We start from the raw sequence: 26,788 nt of genomic DNA on the forward strand, positions 1-26,788 counted from the left end.
TAAGATACGGTGACCTGCTTAGTAGATGCAGGAAAGGCTATGGATGTTGTTTACCTTGATTTTAGTGAGGTGAGGCATTTGACACCATTTTTCATAGTATTCTCCCAGAGAAATGCAGCTCAGGTGTACAGTTTGCTGGGTGAAGAATTGTCTGGAGAGTCATAGTGAATGGAGTTCTGTCCAGATGGTGGCTGGTCACCAGTGGAGTTCCCCAGGGCTCAGTATTGGGGCCAGTTTTGTTTAACATTTTTATCAATGTGGATGAGGAATTGAATGCACCCTCAGTAAGTTTGTAGATGACATCACGTTAGGCAGGAGTGTTGATCTGCTTGAGGGTAGGAAGGCTCTGCAGAGGGATCTGGATAGGCTGGACCGATGGGCTGCGTCCAATCACAAGATATCCAACAAGGCTAAGTGCTGGGTCCTGCACTTGGGTCATAACAACCCCATGCAGTGGTATAGGCTGGGGGAAGAGTGGCTAGGAAGTCACCTGGCAGAAAAGGACCTGGGAGTGCTGGTTGATGGCTGGCTGAACATGAGCCACCAGTTAGCCCAGGTGTCCAAGAAGGCCAATAGCATCCTGGCCTGCATCAGAAATAGTGTGGCCAGCAGGACTGGGGAAGAGATTTTTCCTTTGCACTTGGCACTGGTGCCACTACACCTCAAATACTGTGTTCAGTTCAGGGCCCCTCACTACAAGAAGGACATTGAGGTGCTGCAGTGTGTGTAGAGAAGAGCAATGAAGCTGGTGAAGGGACTAGAAAACAAGGCTTATGAGGAGCAGCGGAGGGAACTGGGGAGTTTGGAGAGGATACCTCATTGCTCTCTACAACTGCCTGAAAGGAGGTTGCAGTGAGGAGGGTGTCCATCTCTTTTCACAGATGACAAGTGGTAGGATGTGAGGAAACAACCTCAAGTGGCATTAGGGGAGGTTTAGATTGGATATTAGGAAGAATTTTTTTATGGAGAGGGTGGTTATGTGTTGCAACGGGCTGCCCAGGGAAGTGGTGGAGTCCCAGTCCCTGAAGGTATTTAAGAGACATGGGGACGTGGCATTAAGGGACATGGTTTAGTGATGGGACTCAGTAGGTCAGGCTGATGGTTGGTTGGACTTGGTGGTCTTGAAGGTCTTTTCCAGCCTAGATGATTGTATGATTAGGACTGCAGGCTCAGCTGCTAAAACTTAATTGCCTTATAATATTTGCAGTTCTGTCCTGTCTTGAAGCACTATTTATTTTTGTAATATGTTTTTAGAAACGCATTATAGATTAGAAGGCAATATCTTGCTCTTTATTTTTAACTTGCATGGTATTATTCAGGTCTCTTTGTAGAGCAGTGTATAATACCTGATGGAAATAAATGTTCATGGCAGTCTGAAATGGATCATGTAACAACATAGCCAGAGCAGTATCAGCAGGTGCAGCAGAGTTATATAATGGTTGTATGAGCACTGGATTTCTTTAAAATGTGTGTCACTTTTCTTAAGGAGGAGAGAGGTGCAACGAAAGTGCAAGAAGATTGAAGACAGGCTTGTGATCAGATGTGTGGCTGGGGCAAGAAATGGAAAGAGCTTTGTGTTGAATGGTTGGTTCAGTGCTTGAGTGCAGGATCTCTTTGTAAACGTCTTCATAATGGTACTGACATTTTGTGCTTGCCTGTTTTCAGTTTAGGCTTTCTGCAGCTTTCTGAGTTGGCCCACTAAAAGCATTTGTTGCTTCTTCTAAACCTTGCCTTGCATGCTGCTAGACACTATGAAAGAATTTGTAGAAGGAGCCTTCACAGAAGAATAAAATTGTTGGTCTAGTACTATTGGACCTTGCTTTATCTCACTTCTACTTCTTCATATTTTTTTTTTCTACAGCTCACTATCTCTGGCATTTCTTCTCCAGCAAACCTCAGAACTTCTCTGCTTTTCCATCGTACTAGTTGTATTTCTATGTAATCTATCATGCAGGATTACATGGAGGCATGGAAAAGGTGGGAAACGGGTGTATAAAAGCGATATGGGAGTGGAGGTGCAGGGAAAATAATATCAGTAGACAGAGAGGTAAAACACTAGAAAACAACCAGTGATGAACCTTTGATTTGCACAGAGTGATCCATGATGCTTACAAGCGTCACTTGGGAAATACATCACCTTAGCCAATGTAGTACTGGCTATATTTAGATTTCCTTGCTGCTTACAAAGTAGTTGATGAGCAGAGGGGGCACAATTTACAAATGACTCTAAACCTGGCATTGGCAAGTCGTTCATTGTAACAATTGAATACAAACATGTTAATAACATATTAATTATAACTAATTCCAGGGTAGCCTCATGATGAATTTTCAGTTTAACTGCATTGTATTGTATCATCTTTTTATCAAAATCGCTGCATCCCAAAAGGGAAAGATGACAAATGCTGAAATTTTAAAGCTCATCAGAAACCTTTATTTTGAGTATAAGCTAATTAGTAAACTTTCCTGAATGGCAGATTTAGACAGGAAACGTTTTGTTATTATTTGAAATAATCTTAAGAATAAATTGTAAGAAAACAGTCTGTTCTTTCTGTGTAAAGCTTAATGCAACCTTAACTGTGGCATTGTGGTTTGCGCCTACCTAATGAGATTTATGCTAATGCATACATTTACTAAACTAGCTGTATCAGACTGAGGTACACAAGATAAATATACTTCTAAAACTCCAGAAGCAAGGAGATTGAAGGCTCATTCTTCTATAATTAAAATGTGTTCTAACATATAGTTTCTTTGGTGCTTTTTATTTCCTGAAATACAAGAAATAAAAATACTGATCTTGGGACTTAAATCAAAATTGTTTGTATGCAGTGAAGTGACTTTTTTTGCCTTAGGAAAGCTTACATCAGCATCTTACTGAGGTTGATTTAATGAAAAATGTAATGGAAAAGCTGGAAATCTTCTAAATCCATATCTGGAAATAGAAATTATTCAAAAAAAAAAAAAAGCCAACAAAAAAGCAGAACTACAGAAATTTGATTTTAACAGGATTTGCATCCTGAATCCTGCAGCCATCACTTGAAAGACTCTAGCTTAAATTCCCTCATGTACTTTATGACTTTAGCTTATTCTTTTCTGGTATTTCTAGTTTCTTGTCATCTCTTGTTTGTTTTCTTTTTCCTCTTTCCCCCTCTTACCCTCCCGTGTCATTTAACTGCACGCTGAGAAAGAGCCACCAAATTACTATAGCTAGTTGGGTTCAGACAAATAATTAGGAAGCAGTCTAACTAGGATAGATGGTTGTTGACATTGCTGTTCAGCTTTTCCTTTAGTGGAGGGCTACATGGAGATGGGGTTTTCTGTCTGATCAGTAAATTTTGTGCAATTTACGAGATCTTATTGCTCAAATTTGGTTGAAAATGGTGAAAGTGTGTCAGAGTTATTAGAGTGCTGCAGAACAAACAAAAAACAGATGCATGGACAGCAAGATCACACAAGCTTTGTTTCCTTAGAAAACTGATCTAACCCCTCGTTCTAATTATACGAAGATAGATTTTCTATATTGAGTTCCATTAACCAACTAATTGCATGGAAAACATGTTATTAGGTTACATATACTTTATAAAAATATATTGCAAATGTATATATTAACAGTCTAACTTCTTCATTTTAGCCCAAACTTATTGTAACAGCAAGTTTTGGAGTTGAACCGAAAAGATAAGTGGAATACGTATCACTCCTAGTAGTTGCACTTGCAAGAGTACAGAAAAAACCTGAGAAAGTTTTTCTTTACAGGCAACCTAACTTGGTGAGTGTACAGTTGCAGTGCCTTACTGTTAACTTTCAGATATATATATAGTCCATGTTTCTTCTGTCTTCTACAAGTAAAATTTTTTTATGTATGTGTTCTAGTTTGGTTTTGTATTTTATGGGGAAAACTTAAATGCATAATATTTACATAGTAAATAGAACTAATGCTACTGTACAGAAAATTGAATAGTATGTTTTTTTGACCCATTTACATTTTATTCCATCTGTTTTTCTTTGAACTTTTTTCTGTTTTTCAATGGGCAGGGACATGTTCCTCTTGCCCCAGGTCGTGATCTTGACTGGGAAGAGGAGCTTTCAAAAGCACAATGTTATAAGAGTGTCTCTGTTCCTTCAGACCATCCGCTTTATATTCTGTATACTTCTGGAACAACAGGCTTGCCCAAGGTAAAGGACTATGTGTAGTCTAACTGTCTGTAACCTATTTGCAGTTCCACTTGAGGAAAATATTTAATTAGAATGGTTGAAAATGTTTACCGGAGCTCACTGCTATAAATTATTAGCATTGCTAGATATGCTTTAATCTCATTTATTCATATTTTTCTACTTCAAAGTCCAGGAGAAAATTGTGTTTGTTTATTTAAATAATAGTAATATAAAAATATACTTCATTTAACCCCAAATATTCATACAATAAAAACTTGTGAGGATAGCAGAATGTCTTCCATCCATGAATATCTTCTGTACTTTAACTGTTTGAGATAAGCATAGGATACTCCTTTAATGGCAAGATTAGTTAATATATCACTTCTACGATAGCATTTATAGCTGAATAGTCTTTGCTTACTTGTTATTTACATATTAGCTAATCTTCTCATAGATGAGGTGCAATGGATGACATTACAGTTTAAATGGAATTAGGCATCTTCTAAAGGCTTGCATTGCTGAACAGTTCTGAGACTATAAATCCCATGAAGATGAAAGTTAAGATTGAGTAAGACTGAAAATCAACATAGGGCATCCTTCGGAAATGTTTGCTTTCAAGTGTCAAGTAGTCTTAATGATCTGTTTTTAAAAGATCTTATTTTAAAAGCAAACTCTTTGTGTTTGCTTGGTTCTTACAATTCTTTTATGAAGAGTAGTTCAATCTGAACATAGTTTACCAGCAGTGATCTCACTACCACAAATTCAGAGCCAGTATCACACTGATATGACTTAATTCTAAGTGATCATGCAAGTAAAATTGTTAAATTGTGATACCTTCATAACAAAACTTATGTTAATCTCAGAGTGGAGACTAAGTTAGAGACTGAGACTAACAAAGGCAAACAGCTTTATAAAATTCACAAAGCATTAGTTAACCATTCTCTGTTGTGGCGATCTCCATTTTAATGAGCTAATGTGTCTCAATGGTCCCAGGTTCTTGGACAAGGTCTGAAATAATGCATGCAGAAAGAGAGAGTAATTCACCCCAGTTATTTTAGGTGTTGGCTATTCCACAGTTGCCCCTTTTTCTCTATTGATACTGGGATTCCAGGAGACTAGACAATAAGTGTAAAATATGACTAACTTTTAGATGGATAAAATGAGGTAAAGGCTTGGTCTCTTATATTTGTGGCAGCTTATGTTGACTAAATATTTGTATCTGATTTGAATGAGACAACTTCAGTCTTTGTTAGTTGTCTTCAGAAAACTGTTGTCATAGGGCTTGGGTTTTTCTTTTTTTTTCCTTCCCAAAATTACTTCTTCAGTTGGAACATTAGCAGAAGCACATACTTGTAAGAAAGGATCCTTTTATTAAGTGAGGAGTATTGGAATTGGATAACTGTAAGTCTCTTACTGTTAAAAATTCAAAATTTCATTGAAGATAGACATATTATTGCATCCTTTAAATGATCTTAAACATTCAAATTTTCTTATTTAGGATTTTATCAGACCAACAGGTGGCTATGCAGTAATGCTGAACTGGACAATCTCAGCTGTATATGGACTCAAACCTGGTGAGGTAATTCTGTATAAATGTCATGTAATTTTTTTGGAACTTGTCTTAAAAAAAAACACACAACAATATTCTTATTTTTTTATTTCATTTTAGGTGTGGTGGGCAGCTTCTGATTTAGGCTGGGTAGTTGGCCATTCCTACATTTGCTATGGGCCTCTCCTTCATGGGAATCCTACAGTTTTGTATGAGGTAAATGCATACTATCAATTCTGACATTTCTGCAATAAATGCAATGTGAAATTAAGGCATTGCTTTTTCTTTCAAATTTTTCTTCTCAGGTTGTTTCAAAGTAAAAATATTTTAATTGAGTTCATCAAACTTCCATTACTGGCTCATAGTACAAATCTAGTTTGTGAGCCACTTCAAATGACTTCATGGGCAGCCTAAGTAGCACACAGAGTTGTTTGCCCTCCTGTCTGACGACTGCAGTGAAGAGTAAAAGCTGAGTATGACAGATTCCAAAGCTGATTCTTGGATTAGCATCAAGGCAGAAGATGGTGCCTGAGCTGGAACTACAGCAGAGAGTCTGGGCTGTAAACTAGCATTTTCTGGCCTAGTTGTCACTACTGTTATTTTTGTAAGAGAGGAGACTGTGCCTCCATAGCTGTGTGAAAGAGTATAGTAAAGGCATGTCCTGCTCTCCGTTGATGTGTTCCTGAAAGTACAGTGGTTAGTTGTACAAAGGGAGAGCAAAAGATAAATATAATAGGAATGTAATAAGGAATTAATGTAATAGGATGCATGCAGGGACTTGCACACAATTTAAATACAGATGCCTGCCTGAGTAAATGCATGTATTCCTTTCCTTACGTGTGTATTAAGTGAGGAATTGTGTTTAGGAGCTTTCTGGTCCAGTCAGGGCACTGGTCCCAGAGCTGTGGAAAGGCAATGCAAGTCTGCCTGTGAGAGCTATAATGTCTTGAGATGATTCCCCAGGGGCAGTGGGCTGTGAAGCAAGATCTGTGGGGCAAGAAGCTCCATCAGAGACCACCAGCCCCTACCCTCCTCTGCCTGTGTGCCAGGCACGGTCCTGGCAACTCCATAAGCCATGGATGTGGCATGCCTTGATAGCACAGCCCCTGCAGGTTTCTGCACAAAATTCCACTGCACTGTCTCTTCCTCTCCACAAATGTAGTATACAAGGGACCTACCTAGTGGTTGTAGTGGTACTGGTCCTTGTGGCCATGTTTCAGATCCTGTTCCTATCTTGCGGTTAGCTGGTTGTACAACAGATGCCATTCAGGATGATTTCATTTCTTTGAAATGAAATGGGTAAGGTAGTGTTTTTTGAGAGTGTATTATTTATTTCTCCGCCCCAAGTCACACTAGGAAAGTTCATAAAGGGAAGAGCATTGAGAGCTGGGGTATGGCATAGTTGGATTTGCCAGGTTTACCCAAAACAAATGGATTGAATACAGCAAGGGTGTATGTGGAACACCAATGTGGAGGATGGGAAAACTGAGGACAGCAAGAAGTACTGGGAATCAGTTCCTTCTTAATCTTTGCATAGCTTTTGGGAGAATAAATATTTAGATGTCCAGTGGTAATACCCCTATTTGACTGCATACACACCTGAGTGCTCAGTGGGTAGAGAACTCCTTAGCAGAACAGAGTCCTGACACAAATGCATTGCTGGATCCCCCGTGTATGACAAAGAGCAGAGAAATGAGCATACGGGTATTCCAGAAGCTGTCTTCAGAATTTCAGTCTGAAGGACTGGTGGTGGACTAGTGGTGTCCTCAGAGATGGTTCAGGCACACAGTTGATACCTTGAATTTGGAAGGTATACGAAACATTTGCAGAGTGTCTGTCCCACATAGCCCAGTGTCTTTCAGATGAACAAATATAGATTGTAGTTCCACTACGCATTCAGTAAAAGCACAATTAAATTAGACATGTGCTGTGTCATTGTCCAGGTGTACCTTATGGCTTGGGGCACAAGGGTATGCAGCATCTTCTCCTGGTGCTCACTTGCATTGAGGAAACCATGAATGATTCTGCCCCTGTTTGGCAAGAAAGCAGTGGCATATGCTTTGGTTCTGTGACCAGAGTTAGTGAAAATAGGGGATACAGAAACTTTCTGGCGGTGCCTACTGGTGATGTGTGACATGCTGGTGACATGCTACTGTCATCTGCAAGAGACAGATGAAAGGGACAGCTTGACACTTCCTAGAACTTTCATCCAACGGAGCAAAGATCTGTAGGATAGCTCTCCATCAGAATGTTTTGAACTGCATTTTTGGTCCAGTGAGCAAGGCTAAATCTAGTCTAAAATAACCTAATAATCTACTAATCTGCTCTAATTCACCTCACTATCTGCTATGTGAATCATGTCTGTGACACCATATGTGCTCACATTCATGTTTTGTGTTACTATTTCACATGATACTAAGTTTATATTTGACAGTGTGTGTAGTAAGAAGAAGATTGGTAATCTCTCAAAGAACAGCAGATTGTGCCCATCTGACACCTGTGTATGTTGCTTTGTGCTTTTGCTTATCATTTTTGTAATGGAAAAATGTGAAAAAATAAACAAAATGCAATGTTTAAACGCATAGAAAACTTTGAGGTCTTAAAAATGAGGTATGGAATTTGGTCTCGTCTTCATGGTTTTACTGATTTCTTCTCTTCACTGAAAGACTCCAGGTAAAGTGTTAAGCTGTTATATGAAACAGAAAGTGATCTTTTGTTAGGGTGTTTTTCTTCCACATGTTGTGATCCGTAAGGTCTGAGGCAAATAACTTTGTTTTTTAGCGTCTAGGCCTTGAATTGATTTTTCAATAATCTCTCAGGAAAGCAGGCATGCAAAATAAGTATTTTGTATTAAATATTCAAGTACACAAAGTGATAACAATAAGTATAAGTTTTGTTTTGTTTTCCTAAACAGCTAAGTCATAGAGAATGTCACATATTTTAATATTCCCAGCCAATGTCTGCAGCAACTGGAGGAAACTTAAACAAATGGTTATTCTTAATTTCAAACCCAGTTTCCCTTCGGGAAAGATGAAATTTACTGACTTGCTTAATGTGTCAGCATTCAGCATGAAAGCTTGAAGTGAATGCATTATTTTCCTGTGAAGATGACAAACAGTCTGGACACTCCTTTTAGCATTGTGGGGTGACAGAAGAGATGACTGTGAGCAAGCTTTGGCTCTGAAAAATTAACTAAAGTTAAAATTTTGCATACAGATATATTCAGTATCCAGTTTTCACCTGTGTTTTTCTGAGGTGGAGAGATGAAGAAAAACAGTCTGTGTTTTGCACATAATGTCCCACAAGATTCCATTTGTCCTTCTCCTTTTAGGTGGTAATGATCTTTGCTGTTACACCTGTATGCTATGTAATAGCTCTGCAAGGTCTTTGGAAAAAAAGATCTTTGGAAATTCAGTATCTTTAAGCAAAAATCTGTTACTTATTTTGACCTTGTCCTGTTTTCTGGAAATGAAGGCTTAGGAGTATGTGCGACCATCACTGCAGGCTATATTTAATTACTAAGAAGCCATCCCTCAATCTTGAACCTACTTTCCCAGCAACCTAAATGATTTGTATAGGTGATCAGAGTTAATGTTAGGTAAGTTCAAAATTCAAGAAGCTGAAATACATTCTAGGAAATACTTCTGTTATTTGCTGAACTTCCAGTTGATGACTTTTTTTTTTTTGTAGGAAAAGACTAATAAGGTTAATAAATGAGGTTACATTTCTGGTATGTGGTCTCCACACAAGCTAGATATCTGTATTCTTCCTTTGCTTGGATTTACTCATATGGGGTAGATCTTCTGGGCAAATTTAGGAGATAGACAAACGAACAAATTGTAGGGAATGCTAGTAGCACTGGTGCTAGCATTTAATATTGCTCCCTGTAAGAAGGGCGTATGGTATTGATTAAAATACCATTTACTGAAGCTAACACTAGGAGGAAAGGGGACAGATAATCATACGTCCCTTCTGATGCTGCTCAAATTGTGCAGCATTGTAAAATAAATTAAAAAAAACTCTTCATTTTTGCTGCTGCTAAACAAAAATATGTTCACATGAGAACATGCTGCTTTGCTCTAAAATAAATACAAGGCAACTCTGGTAGCCACTGCCAAGAGGGAGCTGTCTACAGACAGGCTCCTCCGTTAGGATTAGCTGGCAAAGTTTGTCCTGCAGCCAAGAGATATGTGCAACACAGCCCAGACTTTAGGGCCAAATTTTATGTGCAGCACAGCACAGGTCTGCATCTCCTCAGGTCAACTGTTAAGTGGATTGCTAACTTTGTGATGTGCAATAGTCTTCCAGTTCAGATCACTTCTGGTTTTGGAGTACATGAAGGAGTAAACCATTGACTGTTTTGACTAAAGATTTTGTAGACTGAATTCTTACTTATATGTGTATGAATTTGAGAAATCTCAGCATATGCTGCTAGGAGCTGGTGCTTGCAATGTCAGTGTGTGTTGGGCATGTGCATTCTCCTATGCTGGTGTGTGTCCATCAAGGTAAACCTAAATGCCACGTAAATATACCTATATAGATACTAATCTTTTTTCTCGCCCTTGTGTTTGTGTTCTTTACATTTCTAAGTGTATTTAATTATCCAGAGTTTTCAGTTGATTTGTTCATCTGTTCCATCCACTAGTCAAAATGTGTTTTTTTTTTTAATTTTCTTTCTAGAAATCTAGTTTCTGAATAATAGAGTCATAGAGTCATAGAATCATTAGGGTTGGAAAAGACCTTCAAGATCATCTGGTCCAACTATCCCCCTACCACCAATAATACCCACTAAATCATGTCCCTAAGCACCACGTCCAACCTTTCCTTGAACACCCCCAGGGACAGTGACTCAGGCTCCTTTGCTGTTTAAGAAATTTTGGAGGCAGTGAACACATAACATACCTATTTGGAGTGTATTGACACTAAATGTGTGAGCTCAGCTGAAGTTTGGAAAAGAAAGAAATTAAGCACTTTTCTATGTCGATTTTGCGATTTGGACAATTTACCTAATGTTGCCTACCTTCCAAACCCATCTTCATCTTTATTTCATTTCCAGGTGCTCAGTGTAGTTCTGGTATACAATTTTGGGGGCTTCAGTGGCTTAAGGATCTCTACAAATAATTAAACAGAGAATTCCAGTAATAAATGTCTTTCATTAGAAAAAACAAAGAAAATAAAGAAAAAAGAAATAGTTGTTACTCCTTTTCAAGTTTAATTCTTTTATAAAATAGTTCCATTTTCTAGTATGGAAAAAAACAACACACAATGGTTTCCCAGTGGACTGGTGGAATTTTAAGGCTGGGGACCACCACGATTGACTTTTCTGATATTCTGAATAACACAGAGCAAAAACTTCAGCTGGTAGCAGAAGTACACATTCATAGAATCAAATATCATATTAGCTTGAGTATTAAATTATTATACTCTAATTAATGTTTAAGCACATAATAGATGTTAATTGGATTCTTTATTCCAGAGGGATTAACTCATCACCACCGCTCTAGTTAAGTAGAAGAGGAAAGTGGTGTGGGTAAATGACATTTTCCCAGACCTCAGAAAAAGACTTGGATAGTTTTATAGTATCTATTCTTGAGCACTGAGAACATTAAAGTTGTTGCATGCATTTGTCAGAAGAGAATCAATAAAATGAATACTGCAATGAAGATGTTTTCATTCTAGAAGGTATGGAGTAACACAAGAAGAAATGATGAGGAAAGAATGTGTTCCTTCAGTAGACTCTTACATGATTGTTTTACAGAGGAGCTTTATCTCTGTGTGAAGGTGTGAGGATCAGGATGGTTACTGTAATTATAAAAGTACCTCTGAATTTAAAATGTGTTGGTTTTGGAAAACATGTAAAAATCATATTTCTTCAACAAGAAATATTATAAAAGAAGCAGAGTTAGTATCTGGTTGACCTATGTGCCTGGTTTGTGATTTTGCTCTCAGTGAGATCATTATTAAACAGTAACAGTACATTTCCCATCTTTCTGTCTCTAAGATGCCAGCAATGGAGCTTTCAGACAATGTTCATGACATCAGTGACTTCTTTTTGAGGACTAAAAATGGGAAGAAAAGAATTCCGTACACATAGGGAGAAAAATGATGTTTATGAAAGGGAATAGCATATAATTTTTCCTCTGGTCAGAAGACTCCCTCAACAGTGAATATTCATAAATTTGTAGTAAAAGTTTTTCCTGAAGATAGCCTAATGCCAAGTTATGGTTAGAGAGTATCAGCAATGTTCTTCAGGTACGAGGAAAGAAGACCTCATCACATTTGCCCACAGGTAAATATAGACTGGACTGACTTCTTAGCCACACTTCTCAGAGTGATTTGTTTATTTTTAAATGGCGTCTTGTCATTTGACAACTTGTCATTTTAATAATTGCTATGGAAACTACATGCTTTCAGTTTTTACTTGCTACCAAACCATTGTCAGGAATGTGAGAACAGTAATGAATTCCTTTGAATACAACAAGTATGTTTTTATCTGTCCTGGATTGTTTTTCTCTAAGGAATGACAGACTTCAGATATAAATAAGCTACTTGAAGTCTCACAGCCCAGTCTGGGTTGTTTGTGAGGATTGGATCCCAAGCAAAAGGGCAGCTGGAAGAGAAAGTCTAGTTTCTTCTTGTGATCTGAAATGCCAGGAAGAAGGCAGCATTGTCATTACTGCAATGCTCAGGACGTGGAATTAGAGCTAGGGTAAGGAAGAGGGCAATGCCTATGCCTGCCAAGGATCTGTGCCTTGAGGACTTCATTTGAGTGATCTAGGACAGAGAAGGAGCTGTAGTCCCACACAGAGCTGTAGCGAGACATTTCTGTGCTTGGGGAGCCTTCCCCCCAGCTCTCGCAGGGGTCCTTCCAGTCACTGCTCTTGCAACAAGCCTACAGCCTACACAGCAGCAGCAGCAACAGAAGGGTACAGGTTTACAATTACTCTACTTTGCCATATTTCTTAGCTACTTAGGGGCATCCAGCCTTGCTACAGTTCTTGTAAGCCATTATCAGCTTCCAAAGAAAGCACTGTCCCTGGAATTTGCCAGTTCTGCCATTGCCCATATTGGTCATATTTGCAGAATGAATTCAGTAGGATGTGTCATCTCAAGTCTGTAGTGAGGGGTTGGCAGCAGGGCTGGCAGCAGCAGGAGGAACACCTCAGAATATTTTCTTTTGAATCCTGATACCTCTTTGGTGTCAGCAGATTTTAGTGGCATTGAGCTCCATGTATAATGTTCTCTATGCAGAGAGAATTTCCTCATCATGAGTTGAAGTTTATCGTTGATTGAATAGCCCCATGTTGTTAGGAGTCGGGCAGAAAGGGAATTGCTGAGCTGTTACTGATGTGTAGTTGGTTATTTTATTATAGCTTTTCTAACATGTCTTTTTTCTCAAGTAATCCACTCCAATTGCTTCTGACTTTCTCCACAGGAGAACTTTTCTATCCCCTTGATCATCCTTGCTGCCTGTGAATTTTCTTTCATAATCATGCATTATCCATCAACACATTCTGCCTGAGGATGTCTGCTCAGTTAGTAGACATTTGATAAATTACAGGATCAGTCTAGGTACTTCCAGAAAGAAAGACGTTCCTATCTGTCTGTCATTCTGAGTCTCTTGGTAGGTTATTAAAAGAAAGTCTTTTCTACCTGAATCCCCCTATCTGATTCAAGAAGTGTCTGTTCCTACGTCTCTTTTTTAAAATTGGGTGATGCAGATCACTCTTTTCCCGACTGCCTTTTGATCACCTTGAACATCTCAGTTCCTGCCAACCATGGATGCTATTGACAGTGATCTTTTTTAATAACTTTTCATCTGCAGTATTGATGCAAATATTGCATCAGGTCTTGAGCTGATCCCTGCAGAAATGCAGTGGAGTCATCTCATTTGCTAACGTTCCCCACTTGACTCAGCAACCTTTCAGCATGTTTTGAATTCAATTACCTTGTGCTGTACTTTTTATAGCAGTGACTTTTTAAGAATCAAAACTGCATGTGATAATAAGCCTCTCATGGCATCTTGCAGTACTCTACAATTTTTTGTATGATAAATGATAACACAGTTTGGTAATTTTATTTGTAGTTTTTTTGTTATCTGAAATTAATTTGCTCTGTCTCAGATTTGTTTTGCCTATGTCAGTTTTTGTTTATGCATTTGCTAAACTGTGAACATCTGCCAAGGCACTGGAGAGCATTTTCTGCAGAATCAGTAAGAATATTTTGCAGCTAGGCCAGATTTTTTTTTTCCCTAAATGAAAATTTTAAATGTTGCCTTATTGGGAACTATTTCCAATTGACTGTCAGGGGGATTTTCTATTCCTTTACTTCCACAGTTCTTGTTGTTTTACTTGTTTTTCTCCTAGATCTGAGAATTGCACTTCTCCAAACTGAAGGTGAGGTCAGGGTTTGGGCCAGCTGGAGCTCACTGGAGGTACAAGGCCCAGACAGTGCTGCAGCATGACTTGGCCAGGCACCAAGGGCAGGGGCCTTGAGCGTACATTGCCTCTGAGCCGAAGGAGGCTCCTCACAGCTCTTCGGAGCTCTCTCGCCACAGGTTACACAGCCACACCATAGCAAACCTGGCCTTGAGCACTTGCAGCCAAGCCCAGAGGAGGGAGTTGGGTGTACTCAGGGCCAGACACAGCATTTTTAGGGGCTCTGGAAATTTTCATTTGCTTAAAAATTGCAGGCTACATTATTATAGGCAGAGTAACCAATTTCAGATTGCCTCACAGTTAGGTTTTTGTTTGTTTGTTCTCTTCTGTCCAAGATGACTACAAATGGTACTAGTTCAATTATATAATTAGTTAATGAGAATTTTATGGAAATTTGGATTTTTTTGCTCAAAGTCCATTTGTTTTAGTGATGCAATGTTTAACTCCTTCAGAGATTATTGCAGATCTGCAGGTATAGTGAATATTATATGGAGATAACATGAAATTGAATAAAGAGGTTCATCAACGAATACTGATGAACACTTGGATGAATACATGAAAGTTACGATGAAGATGTGTGTGAGGAGAAGTCTTAAGGACAGAAAATCTGATGAAAGGTTTTTCTTTTGGAACTGTGTGTTATATGAAACAAACAAAAAAAAAATTCAGTACAGAAATCTCCTTCTGCATGCCTCTTTGGGAATCTAGGACAGGCTATTAGTAAAAAGAAAGTTTTGGGCATTAGTGGTATTCCTCCCTACTTCTTTGGCTGGGAAGTCTTTCTTTTGTTTATTCTCTCTTCATTTGCTTCTCATCACCTCCTCTATCCTTCAAAAAAAAAAAAAGAAAAGACTTCAGTTGTGCCTTCTGATTTGCCCTGCTTTTTTTTCCTTTTGCGGCCATCCTCCACTGCGGCGCTGCTCTCACCAGCAGTAGCTCACCATAGGGCTGCAAAGCCAGCAGTAGGTGGCCAGCCTCGGTCCGGCATCCTGCGCTCTTGAAATTGCCAGCTGGCTATTGTTGGTCTTGCAGCTGGTGCCCAGCGAGCATGGGAGGATTTGCAGTGGGGAAGGCAGGAAGAGGGAAAAGGAATACCTGGGAGCCTGCGTCACAGCCAGCAGGCAGTTTGCTGTGTTGGGATGGGGCAACAAACCTGATTTGTGTGTGTTTCTGCAAAGGCATTTACTGTTAATGCCTTCTTACTGCAATAAAAATTTGGGATTTAGTAAGCTCTTCAAGGTATTCAAATGCCTGTGTTCCATTTGCATTTTGGCAAATTGAAAAGTATTAATTAGAGTTTTGTATGTTACTTTTTTTCACTGGACCTATTAATCTATCTGTTGTGTTATGTTTGTCTTATTGCAAACGTGCTGCTTCAGAGGAAAAAAGCAAAAGAAAGAAAAGTTTCTTGAACATTACTGGCAGATGTCCAGACCATACTGCCTGTGGCTGGTGAAGAATTCAAAGTTGTGCCTGCAGCTCTTGAAAGTAATAAAATACATGAACATGGGTGACACTTGTTAGGAAGGACACACTCCAAATTTGCATTTACACAAGGCTGGTAGAGGTATAAATTTGTTTTGTGGCTGGTAAACTGCTGTAAAATTGGTGACATTTTCAGTGGTGAAACTTTCTCTTTATTCATAGTTTCCTGCATAACGCATTGACAAAGCTGTGTTTTGCATTATGAAAAGCATTTGTCTCTCCTGTCTTGTTTGTATGCTTTGTCAAAGTTCATCTTCCAAGCTTGGCCTTTCTAGCGAAAAGGTTATGTATCAATACCTGTAGAGCTAAAGATCATTCTGCTTTAACAACATCTTTTCATCATTTTGATATACGTATGGAGCAATTCGTTCGTTCCAGTAACACATACAGAAGGATTGTTGTTAGGTGATCCTGTGCTGACTGCTTTTCCTATTTGCAGCACCACAGAAAAATATTTTTGATTATTTTTTGTTATTATTATTATTTACCAGTGGACAATTTGTCATGTCCAATTACTTCTGTTTACAATTTTCATGCCTGTGCCCTGTAGCTCAAGACAATGTTTAGTTTCCTAAAAACAAACAAACAAATCCAACAGATACCACACTAGCACAGTTAAAGGGGTCTTTGGCTTCTCTTCAGTTTTCACATGCAGCAGCAGCACAAAGATGCCAATAAACCAGTTGTAAGCAGCTGAGTGGGAATTTTTCCAGAAACAAGAGACAAATCCTAAGTGACAAAAAGGGTATGTGGCTGACGTGCCACTGTATCCAGAGACTCCTAGTTCAGTGGGACCCCGAAGGTTTTACAGCCTGTTTCACAGTAAGGACAGATGTAGGCATGACTCCCTCTGCTGGCAGTGTGATAACAGCTGTTTGAGGCTGTCTTTTCCTTTGCTTGTCCGTTTGTCCTATTTTTCTCAGTAGCAGCTAGTATGTCCTTTGGTCATTCAAGAGATTGTGCTCAAAGCTTGTGAAATTTATTTCTGCAAGTGAGTATGCTTGCTTTATTATTATTTTTAACAAATCCTTCTTTAAAGTCTTACTTGAAATTACTTCAGTTGCTGTGCTACCGCTACTACTACATGTTAAAGCCTTGAACTGTCAAGGAATTATGAAGTATTTTTATCCTGTGACATTTTAAATTATTCTCTCCATAGGGGAAGCCTGTGGGAATGCCAGCTGCTGGTGCCTATTTCCGCGTGCTAGCAGAGCATGAAGTAGCTGCCCTCTTTACTTCACCAACTGCAATTAGAGCAATCCGTCAGCAGGACCCTGAGGCAGCCCTGGGAAAGCAGTACTCTCTGAAAAGGTGAACTAAGGATACACTGGAAGCAGTTTCTTACAGAAGCAGACTGGATGAGCTAAGAATAGCAATGTCTGGGGCTTTGCCCACCTCTGTATAGCAGAATTCAAATATAGTCTAGGTGTATGTGTATTTGCTTGTGAATTTATATTGATAGTTTGGAGGAAAGGCAAGCTATTAAAAAGACGACTCTTTAATTGCTCATTAAAAAGAAGACTCTAAGGTTAAGAATTCTTAGTGAGTTAAGATTGCTTACTGAACCTTCATTTTACTCCACTGTGTTCATACCCTGTAATACAGACTTGGATTACACGATCCCATACTGTTTTCCCACGTGACCTCTCACTTCTCTGAGTTCACAGGATCTTCAGTGTGCATTTAATCAGCAGCTAGTCAATATCTATCTCCCTAAAATTTAGTTACTGCTTATGGTTATATGTTGCTATTTCATGCTGTTTAAAAGTGTTTATCACTGTGCTACCTCTTGCTTCAAAATCATGACTGAGTTCATCCTCACAAATCCCTTGTGAGATGAGAGAGTGGTATTATCCGTGTTTTGCAGATGAGAAGCTGAGGCACAGAGAGATTAAGGTCAAAGTCTTCTATTAATTTTGCATACCCAGACCGAGCCATTGAACTACCACTATTTCCGAGTTTTTAGCACGATATGCTTAAAACACATTATTAGTATTTTGTGGTTAAAATGCCTCTCACACTGACTTGATGCATCTGTGAGTGTTTAGTACTTCTACAAATCATGTTTCAGCATTGTATGCCAAATATTCTAAAAAAGAAAAATATGTGGTTTTAGACCAGATACAATCTTGGACCTGAATAATTTGCTCAGCATCAAACAAGGGCCATGTCAGATTGTAGGCAGTATTCAGTCATGAACATCTTTTATCACGCTTCTCCAAAGAGAAAAGGAAGATGTAAAGTCATGTAGCTTAATTAGACCTCCACTCTCATAATTGCTCTGGGAAGTTTTGTTTGTCAATAAGCTGGATTTATGTATTTATGTATTTCATGTATTCATTACAAGTTCATCATTACTTTCTTCCATCTATTTTGAGTGTTGTCATCAATCATTTCCCTTCCATGAAATGAGGAACAAGCTCATTTGGGACCCTAATGCCCTGTTCTTCTATGATGTTTAGTGACAAGAAAATGATACATATGCTAAAAAATTTAATTGCTATTCCTCAGCATTTTTTTAGGCAGTGACTAAAATGAGTCAGTGTGTAATTAGAGTAATAATTGACTAGAAAATCTGCTAACCTGTTCTGTAAGTTGTTGCATTTTCTGACCAAAGAATTCCAGGCAAGTTAGAGTCCCTGTGCTGATAGCAGTTGCCCCAGATGTAAAGAGGTATTTCATCATTCCTACTCAGTGCATAGTTCACGAGCTTCTCTATTTGTGCACAGATTTAGTCATCTCATAATTCATTCATCTTTGGGTTATGCAATCTCTTGGTATGCAACTTTTCCTCTAGTGAAGCATTTAGTATCTAGTATTCTTGTGGATTGTCTTTAGTCACTTATATGCAAAATCCAAAGCCTTTTGCACCTGTGATAAAAAAGCCAAGTCCAGTGACTGTTCTCTGAATTCCAGTGTAGTGCTATGTCTTCTTAGTGTAGTGCTGACAGTCTTCTACATGCCTTTCTTTCCATGTTAGGTAAGGATTATCTTACTGTAATGTCTAGTCATGGCTCTAACTTCCTGGCTATGTGTGATACTGTGGTTTGTATTATTGAATTGGGAAAGATGCTTAAATTAGACTGGCTATCCTATAATGATTTCAATATTAATGTCCAACTAGTTACAGTGAGCGTTATTTTATAGGTTAAGCTTCAGTTCTTAAGAAATCAAATCCAACGGATTATTAAAATTTTCTTTCTAGGAAAATTCTTGCTTTTGGGTGTTATTTAGATGGACTTTTCCATCCAAGGTCAAGATAATTTTCTGTTTCAGTTTGGATTAAGACTTACTTTTACTTGATACTCTCGATCTGTGATACTTTCTTCTCCATTATTTGGTGCAGAATCTGTGAAGTGGGATGTCTTTCTCCCACCTGGGGTAAAACGTATTCCTATTTCCTCTAGAGACTCTAAGTCAAATGGTTAGGAATGCATCCCTGAAAGAGTGTACCACCATGTTACATTTAATTCCTGAAAAATTCTATTAAAAACTGAAATAGGTTAAGCCGATTTATTTTTAAATCTGATTTAAAAAAAAAAAAAGACTATTGCTGATAAGGTACAGAGGTGGTGGACAATGCCAGCTTCCAGTGTACAAGGGAGTACTTGATTTACAGGAGTAAATTGAATGATAAACAGATTTTTGTTCTTTTGAAATAAGTTAAATAAGTCCCTGTTAAAAACTAATGTTGGCGGCATCACTGACAACTGCACAAAATTATGTGTGATGTTTCCAAAGGTTATAGTGTGCCTGCTTCAAAATCCTTGTTGGCTTTTGGAGTCAACTCTTGAAATTTGTTTGCTTTCAAAACATCACCTGTGTCTTAAACATGACTTACGCTAAACAGCAAAAGAGATTTTTAATTTGTATTACTACAGGATAAAAGCCCTGTTCAACCACATATTGCTACAGGATCTGTAGCAGACCTGTTTTTATGATAACTCACAGTGCTGCTAAGCAGGCCATCTAATCATTGCTGCCTGTTGTGTTTGAAAAGCAGTGAACACCTAAATTCCATGACCTGGGTGTATTCTGGTTGGCTTGTGGATTCTGTTCTCATCTTCACAAGGTAACTCTGTAACGTTGACCCATTGACTCTTCCCCTGTTTGGAATCACACTTCATCTTTTAATTGGATTGGATCATTCTTATGAACTGTATAGGTCTGATTTCCAAATGACTGACAACTGACATTGCACATGAAATGGGGCAATAACACTACAGATTAGATTAAGATACGAGTAGAAATTTGTAGCTTGTGTTCCATAGCGTAATTGGCTTTCTTTGCCTTAGGTCAGTTGTGAATGTTCTGCCGTTTTATACCGAGAGAGTCTGGAGACTGAAGCATGTTCATCTGATACCAGATATTAATGTGCTTGCTTTAGAAAGAAATACAAGGCTGCGTAAAATCTGTTCAGAAATAATGGATATAAAGTCAATTAGTAACTGCTAGTTTCTGTCTCACACAGAAACATAACACAGGAACAAGGGAATGTGAAATTAAAGTAGCAAATTCAAAGCTGTTAGAAAGAAATGCTTTCTCTCATAATTCATGTCTCACACGTGCTGCTAGAGGAGATGTGATTGAGACTCAGAATCTAGGACAATTGAAGTACAGTATGCAGTGCTCTCTGCTACCCCCTACTCTGTGCTACTGAAGTTTATGTATGGCCATTCCTATTGGAGTCTTGAGCTGAATTTATGAAGAGTCTTTGTGGAGCTTCCCTTCACCTGCATTGGGAGAAGGAGCTGAGCTGCTTTTAATGTTCTGCATTTCTGACTCTGTCACCCAAACCTCAAGTGCTTGGATTGTCATGAACAAGGTAAAGTCTGTTTAGGGGAGAAGAACGAACGAAGACACCAAGAGAGAAAAAATAAAAGATCTCAATTTATTTATTTATTTATTTATTTATTACATATTTAAGTGTCTACAGTCTCCAGGTGCTTTAAGAATTAGTAGAGTTCTCTATTTCCAGATTCTGTAAAGAAGTGCAAATTAACCTCCTCGCTGTTTTTTCAGGAAAAAAAAAAAGCGGGGGGGGGGGAAGCTTATTTAGTGTGATGCAGAGATTTTCTTTGCCAGGAAAAGCTGGTATATACATTTTAGAGTTAAAAACACTTTTATTATCTTTTAATCTTGAATAATGTAACTGAGATTATTACCCATGTGAACACTCCTGCTCTGGGGCAATGGTTTGCCTATGTGGTTTCTTCAGTGCTTGGAGTATGAAAAGGTACATGCTGTGCTGAACAATTTAGGTTGTGCTAGGGCCACTAGGGACCTTGATCTGTCCCCTGCATTAGGGGGGTGCTTCACATCCAGTCTACTGGACTCTTGAATAGGGTCTGAAGTCTGGATCGAACTGAAATTTATGTTAGGAGTGTAGGTTTTCAGAACGACAGCGTAGGACATGTTTACTTAGAGAGGTTTTACGATCCTTCTTCCCCATTAAATGTGTTGCAGTGGTAGATGGTTGCAATAATAGGTGCATTGACAAGCTGTGAAGTTTTAAGTGGATTGTTAAAAAATTGTTCACAGCAGGACATTTTATAACCATTGCTATCTCTCTTGTTATACTGTTTGATATGAGAAGATAATTTCATATCCTTACACTTTGTTAGGCTTATGGCACTTTTCTCTTGTATTCTTTTTGATGGATTTGAACCATAAATTGTCCAAAGAGCTGGTCCCTGTCCTTCCTACAACATAGGATTGCTCTAGAGCCTGCAGATCCAGGCCTGACTATTAAAGCGGGGAATTCAAAAGGAGGAATTCTGGTTTTGGTCCAGGGGATAACACACTGACTAAACTTTTTGGCAAGCCTTTTAAGATATTGGGGTATTGTTAGCCCTGTTTTTAAAACAAGGACACATAACAGAGTTTTTCAACAGTTTATAAAGTTAATAAGTTCATAAATTTAATTTTTAAATCAAAGTGGAAGGTTTGTGTTTAGCATGCCTAGTTACAGGATATACAATGCAAAGTAAATTTAGCAGTGCTTAACAGGAGTGTTCTGAATGTAAACATGAGTCTTAAAAAACTTTTCAGAAAATACAATTTGTGTTTTTTACTTATACAATATTTTGCTTTCTTCTATCATAAACTTTTATCTGTTCTGTAACTCCCACTTAGCTGTTAGCTGTTATTGTCAGCAATGACTTGTGCTTTCAAAGAAAATGCATTCTTGTGCAAGATACTAATTGGGGACACACTCATTATCTTCTAATTATCTTTGAATATCTTCGCTGTGCTTCTTTGATGTAAAAGCTGCTTGCTTACACATTTGCTTTAAGGCTTTGTATATTTTATCTGTACCTTGTATGAAAATACATACTCCAGAGTAACCTGGAAGTTCCAACAAGAAGTCCAAGGGCAGTCAAGAGAGATTTCAGGGCTTTGGGACAACTCATTAAGGGATCAGGACCACAAGTAGCTTTGTCCTCTATCTCTCCAGTTGCTGGGAATGATGAGGGGAGAAGCAGGAAATGACAGCAGATCAATCTCTGGCTCCAAGCCTGGTGTTGTTGGCAGAACTTTGTTTGTTTTTTTGATCACGGGTCATTTTACATGACCCCAGGCCTGCTGGCAACAGTGGGCTTCACCAGTCTCAAAGGGGGAAAGGGGTTTTGCACAGCAGTTAGCAGGGCTCGCTGAGAGATCTTTAAACTAGATTTGAAGGAGGAAAGGGATAAAAACAGGCTCACTAGAGATAAGCCAGGGGGTGGTATGTCAGTGACTGTGTGACAGTGTGCTAGCAAAGCCCTTCAGTCTGCTGCCAGGTAGGGGATGGAGAGCCATGTGACAGCAAAGACACAAGAGATATTGATGGGTTAGAAATCATGGAAGTGCCTGAGAAAGGTCATGTAGCAATTAGGGCTTCTCCCCACGGAAAGGTGATGGGATCACTAAACCAACTGAAGTGCATCTACACCAGTGCACACAGCATGGGAAAAAAACAGGGGGATCTGGAAGCCATTGTGCAGCAGGAAAACGGATATAGCTGCCATCACAGAAACATGGTGGGATGACTTGCACAACTGGAGTGCTGTAATGGGTGGGTATAGGCTCTTCAGAAGGGATAGGAACAAAAAGAGAGGTGGTGGGCTAGCCCTGTATGTTAGGGAGTGTTTTGACTGTCTTGAGCTTAATGATGGTGACAATCGGGCTGAGTGTTTATGGGTAAGAATCGGGGAGGGCCAACAAGGCAGATGTCATGGGAGCCTGCTACAGACTGCCCAACCAGGATGAAAAGGCAGTTGAAACAGAGAAGAGGAGGCTGAGGAGAATCCTCATTGTGGTCTACACCTTCCTCACAAGGGGGAGCGGAGAGGCAGCTTCTCTGGTGAACAGCAAAAAGACCCGAGGCTTGAAGCTGCCACAGGGGGTCAGGCTGGACATCAGGAAAAGGTTTTTCACCAAAAGGGTGGTCAGGCACTGGAACAGTCTACGCAGGGAAGTGGTCATGGCACGGAGCCTGCCAGATTTCAGGAAGTGTTTGGACAATACGCTCAGACACATGGTCTGATTTTAATTTTTCTTTTTTTTTTTTTTTTTTGATGGGGGTGGTCGTTTGGGGGATTGTGTTGCAAAGAAAGCTAGGGGGTATTTTGGAGTAGTTTTAATGCCAGGGTCTGTTGTTGGGCTACTTGAAGCTCCAAAAGTAAATTACTCTCTAAAGTTGCCTCTTACTCTTTTTGTGGACTACAGAAGCCTAGAGAACTAGTTCAGCTTAGACTTTTTTTTTTTGATGACAAGAATCAAATAAGATAAATAGTATGCATTGCTGTCACAAAATAGATTATAAAACCAGGCATATACTAATGCTACAGTACTGAATATAAATGAGTGGTTCATCTCAGCATAGTTGGCCATTTGTTTTCATCTGTACTTCATGAACCTGAATTCAAAGTTCTGTGTTTCTACCTGAAGATGACTGCTTATTTTTTTGTTGGAGGTGTGGGGGCAAGACCATAAATCATTCTTCACTTTAGTACCTTCTTATCAGATGATGATGTTTGGTCAGTGTCATGAGTATCCATGAGTTTAAATGCAATTTTAAGTTGCTTGTTAGGAAATTAGAAGTGAAAAAAAATCTGCTATGACAAGAATAAAGTTACTGTACAAGTGTTACAAAGATCGAAACCTTGGCAGCATGCTGTAATATACTGTAACATCTCACTGCTAAGTACGAATAGTCATGTTTAAGAAAGCTACAGTTGACATAGAGGACCTTGCCATACTAAACAGGGCGTGAAGTGAATTTGTAATGTTTAAGGAAGGACAACAAAGTGTGACAGAACATCCAATAAAAGGTGATGAAGATTAAGATTGGGGGGGAGTTTATTGCCCAGGTGTATATCACTGCATAATTTAGTGGTACAAAAATGGAGATTGTATCTGTTCTGACTGCCAGGTGTTGCATTTCTTTTCTGCCAAAACTGGCTGCAGAGTATCCATCCAAATAAGCTGAATTCCAGTACTATTGTTATGAGATTGACATTATCTGGTAGAATTGCATTATTGTTATTTTTTTATTTATGAGTAAATAGCTTCTGTCTATGCGGGAAAAGGGCTATAGCTGCCATTGTTTCTCTACAAAAATAATTTCCAAAGGCTTCTAAAAAGATGATTCAACAACTCAAAAAGCCTTAAGATCTGTTTAAATAGAACATTATTAACAACTTAAAGCTAAGAGTTATGCTACAGGTATTTCCTATTTGTTCTGTTTATTTCTTTACTAATTTTTCTGCTATATTTTCGGTATTCTGTAATTATATTTTGCCTGAGAGGTATCTATCTAGATCCCATGTACAAGGTATTTAACTATTCTTTACTTCCATTGACAATTGTTTGCCACTGGCCTCCCGAGATCTATGAATTCTGAAAATAAAACTTCTTTTACGTGATATATCAGGTAGCATAAATTAGTAGAGCTAAGATTCTAATTGTTACTCAGTAGGATGGAGCATACAAGGAATAACAGTCTTCCCTCCCCTTTTGTCTTTATCCCATCTGGGACACAGGCCACAGATGTTTATTGAATTTGTTTTCTTGTTTTCCTTTCCTGTCCAGATAAAGACAAATACTTTTTTTTTTTTAATTTTCAGTTAAAGGTTCAGGCTTTTTACCTCTAATAATCTAGCAAATTATTACATAGTCCCAGATTTGATATTTGTCTGTATTCTTCCAAAGCAAGAACATCGCAAAACTGCAAGAAATATTGGCACCTTAGTTTTACCTGAATACTGTAGTCTTATTAATGCAATTCTGTCTTAGTTGTTGACTCTTTCAAATGAGGCTAAAGCAGAAGATAGTGAAGGAGAGGAGCCTAGTATCTGTGTTATCAGTATTTCTTGTAAGATGGAGTAATTTCTATTACCTTGCTTATGACTGAGCTAAGTAGGGAAGAGATCAGCTTTGCAGAGTATAGGTGACTGAGTCACTATTTGGAGGCAGAAGTGAGTGAAAGGAAGTAAAAGTTTGACATGCTAAGGTACTATAAAAAAGAGAAAGGGGAATATAAAAGTTATTTAAAAATCTAGGTAAAGTCTTTAATTTTGTCTTCAAAAGATTTATGGAGTATATGAAATCATTGTGAATTGAAACAGTGGAAATGAAAGGAAACTTTCATTAGAGGCCTTCAAGGTGTTTACACCAGGAAAGCCCAATTGATTACAGCTTTGATTTGTGTCAATGTCTTCATCAATAACGTTTTTTTTATTTGAATATTTGTGTTGCAAATATAGTTAGCACATCTTAAAAGATGTGCAATGCATGTCACAGGATCAATAAGTGGCACATAGGATTTTAGGAAATAAGGACTGCTAAGCAGTTGTTGTTTTCTTTGGAGACGTGGCAGTGAAAGAAAGAACAGCCCTTTCAGATCCTGTACTCATCTGTACATGGGGAGAGGATAATCTTGTTTTGGATTTGTGCAGATGTTTTGTTTTTGCTTATTTATACAAAATGGCACTTAGTATTTAAATAGCAATTTTCATTTTCAAAATCATTGTGCAAACACAAGTAAATTAATTCTTTCAACACCCTGGTGAAGTAACAAAAGTTATTCCAGTCTGGCAGACGTTAAATTGAGAAAGATAAGTATCTTGCCTATCCCAAGCTATTCAGGAAGCCACTGCAAATTCGGTGTTAGAAAACAGTTTTCTGTGCTCAGAGATAGATTTTTATGTCGTATTTACATGTGTTTTATGGTATTTTGAGTTTTTGTGAAGGAAAACAAAAAGTGTCTTTCAGACCTTGTTCTAAGTCTCTGTGTGTGATGATGTTTATAGAGAATGATGCTGCATTTCAGTATTCCTGCTAGGAGCTTCGCAAGGAACTTTGCCAAATCTATTTGAAATAACCTAAACAATGTTTAAGCTGTACTCACTGTGTCAAATTTTTTGGAGCGGTCTCAGTATACAAAGAAATGTGGGTTACCTTGGTTTTGGATCTAGCTTTCAAATCAAGAATAAAAAAATAAATAAATAAATAAATAAACAGCAATGAAGGTGTGAAGAGCTGCGGAAGCACAGATGCTCTGAAAGCTTGTGTTAAACATTCCTAGCTGCTTCCATGGTAGCTATTCAGTATTTGTAGCAGAAAGAAATAAAATGAGTCTTTTACACTTTTTTTGACATTTTTAGAAGTTAGCAAGTAAGATTTCCACTTCTTCATAATAAATATAGGATGCAAAGAAAAAATTCAGGGATAAATTTGAAGTGTATAAAATGCCAGTCAAGAGACATGTTTTTTGGGGGGCTTTTTTATTTATTTTTGGTTGTGTACTTCTTATACTACAGGAATCTAAGTTACAGAGCATGCAAGCGTAGGGGGTTCAAGTTGGAGAATCAGCTGTTTCATGTTGTGATACGATTGCCTTAAGTGTTCTGACTGTCAGCTCACTAAGAGGCAGAACTACAAGAAGATTGTGCACGTTTTCAGTTTTCATGGAAACACTGAATGGCTTGGGTTGGAAGGGACCTTAAAGATCATCTAGTTTCAACCAACCTGCCATGGGCAGGGACACCTCCGACTTGACCAGGTTGGCCAAGGCCCCATCCAGCCTGGTCTTGAACACCTCCAGGGATGGAGCATCCACAGCTTCTCTGGGCAACCTGTGCCAGTTCTAGTTCCACAGGACTACTGGTCATACTGTTATTTT

The 26,788-nt window shown here is 38.5% G+C and overlaps 1 pseudogene across 1 annotated transcript in view; it reads left to right on the forward strand.

The window, feature by feature from the left end:
• The first annotated feature begins 1,968 nt into the window (after positions 1–1,968).
• LOC310892813 (acyl-CoA synthetase short-chain family member 3, mitochondrial-like) overlaps positions 1,969–26,788 on the forward strand; it is a 57,133-nt pseudogene continuing 32,313 nt past the window's right edge. The window contains exons 1-6 of the transcript XR_014589259.1: positions 1,969–1,977; positions 3,629–3,763; positions 4,030–4,170; positions 5,648–5,728; positions 5,819–5,914; positions 16,781–16,932. The product of XR_014589259.1 is annotated as an acyl-CoA synthetase short-chain family member 3, mitochondrial-like (transcript). The remainder of the gene's footprint in view (positions 1,978–3,628; positions 3,764–4,029; positions 4,171–5,647; positions 5,729–5,818; positions 5,915–16,780; positions 16,933–26,788) is intronic.

Source organism: Anser anser, assembly GCF_964211835.1.
Source record: "Anser anser genome assembly, chromosome: 1".
Lineage (NCBI taxonomy): Eukaryota > Metazoa > Chordata > Aves > Anseriformes > Anatidae > Anser > Anser anser.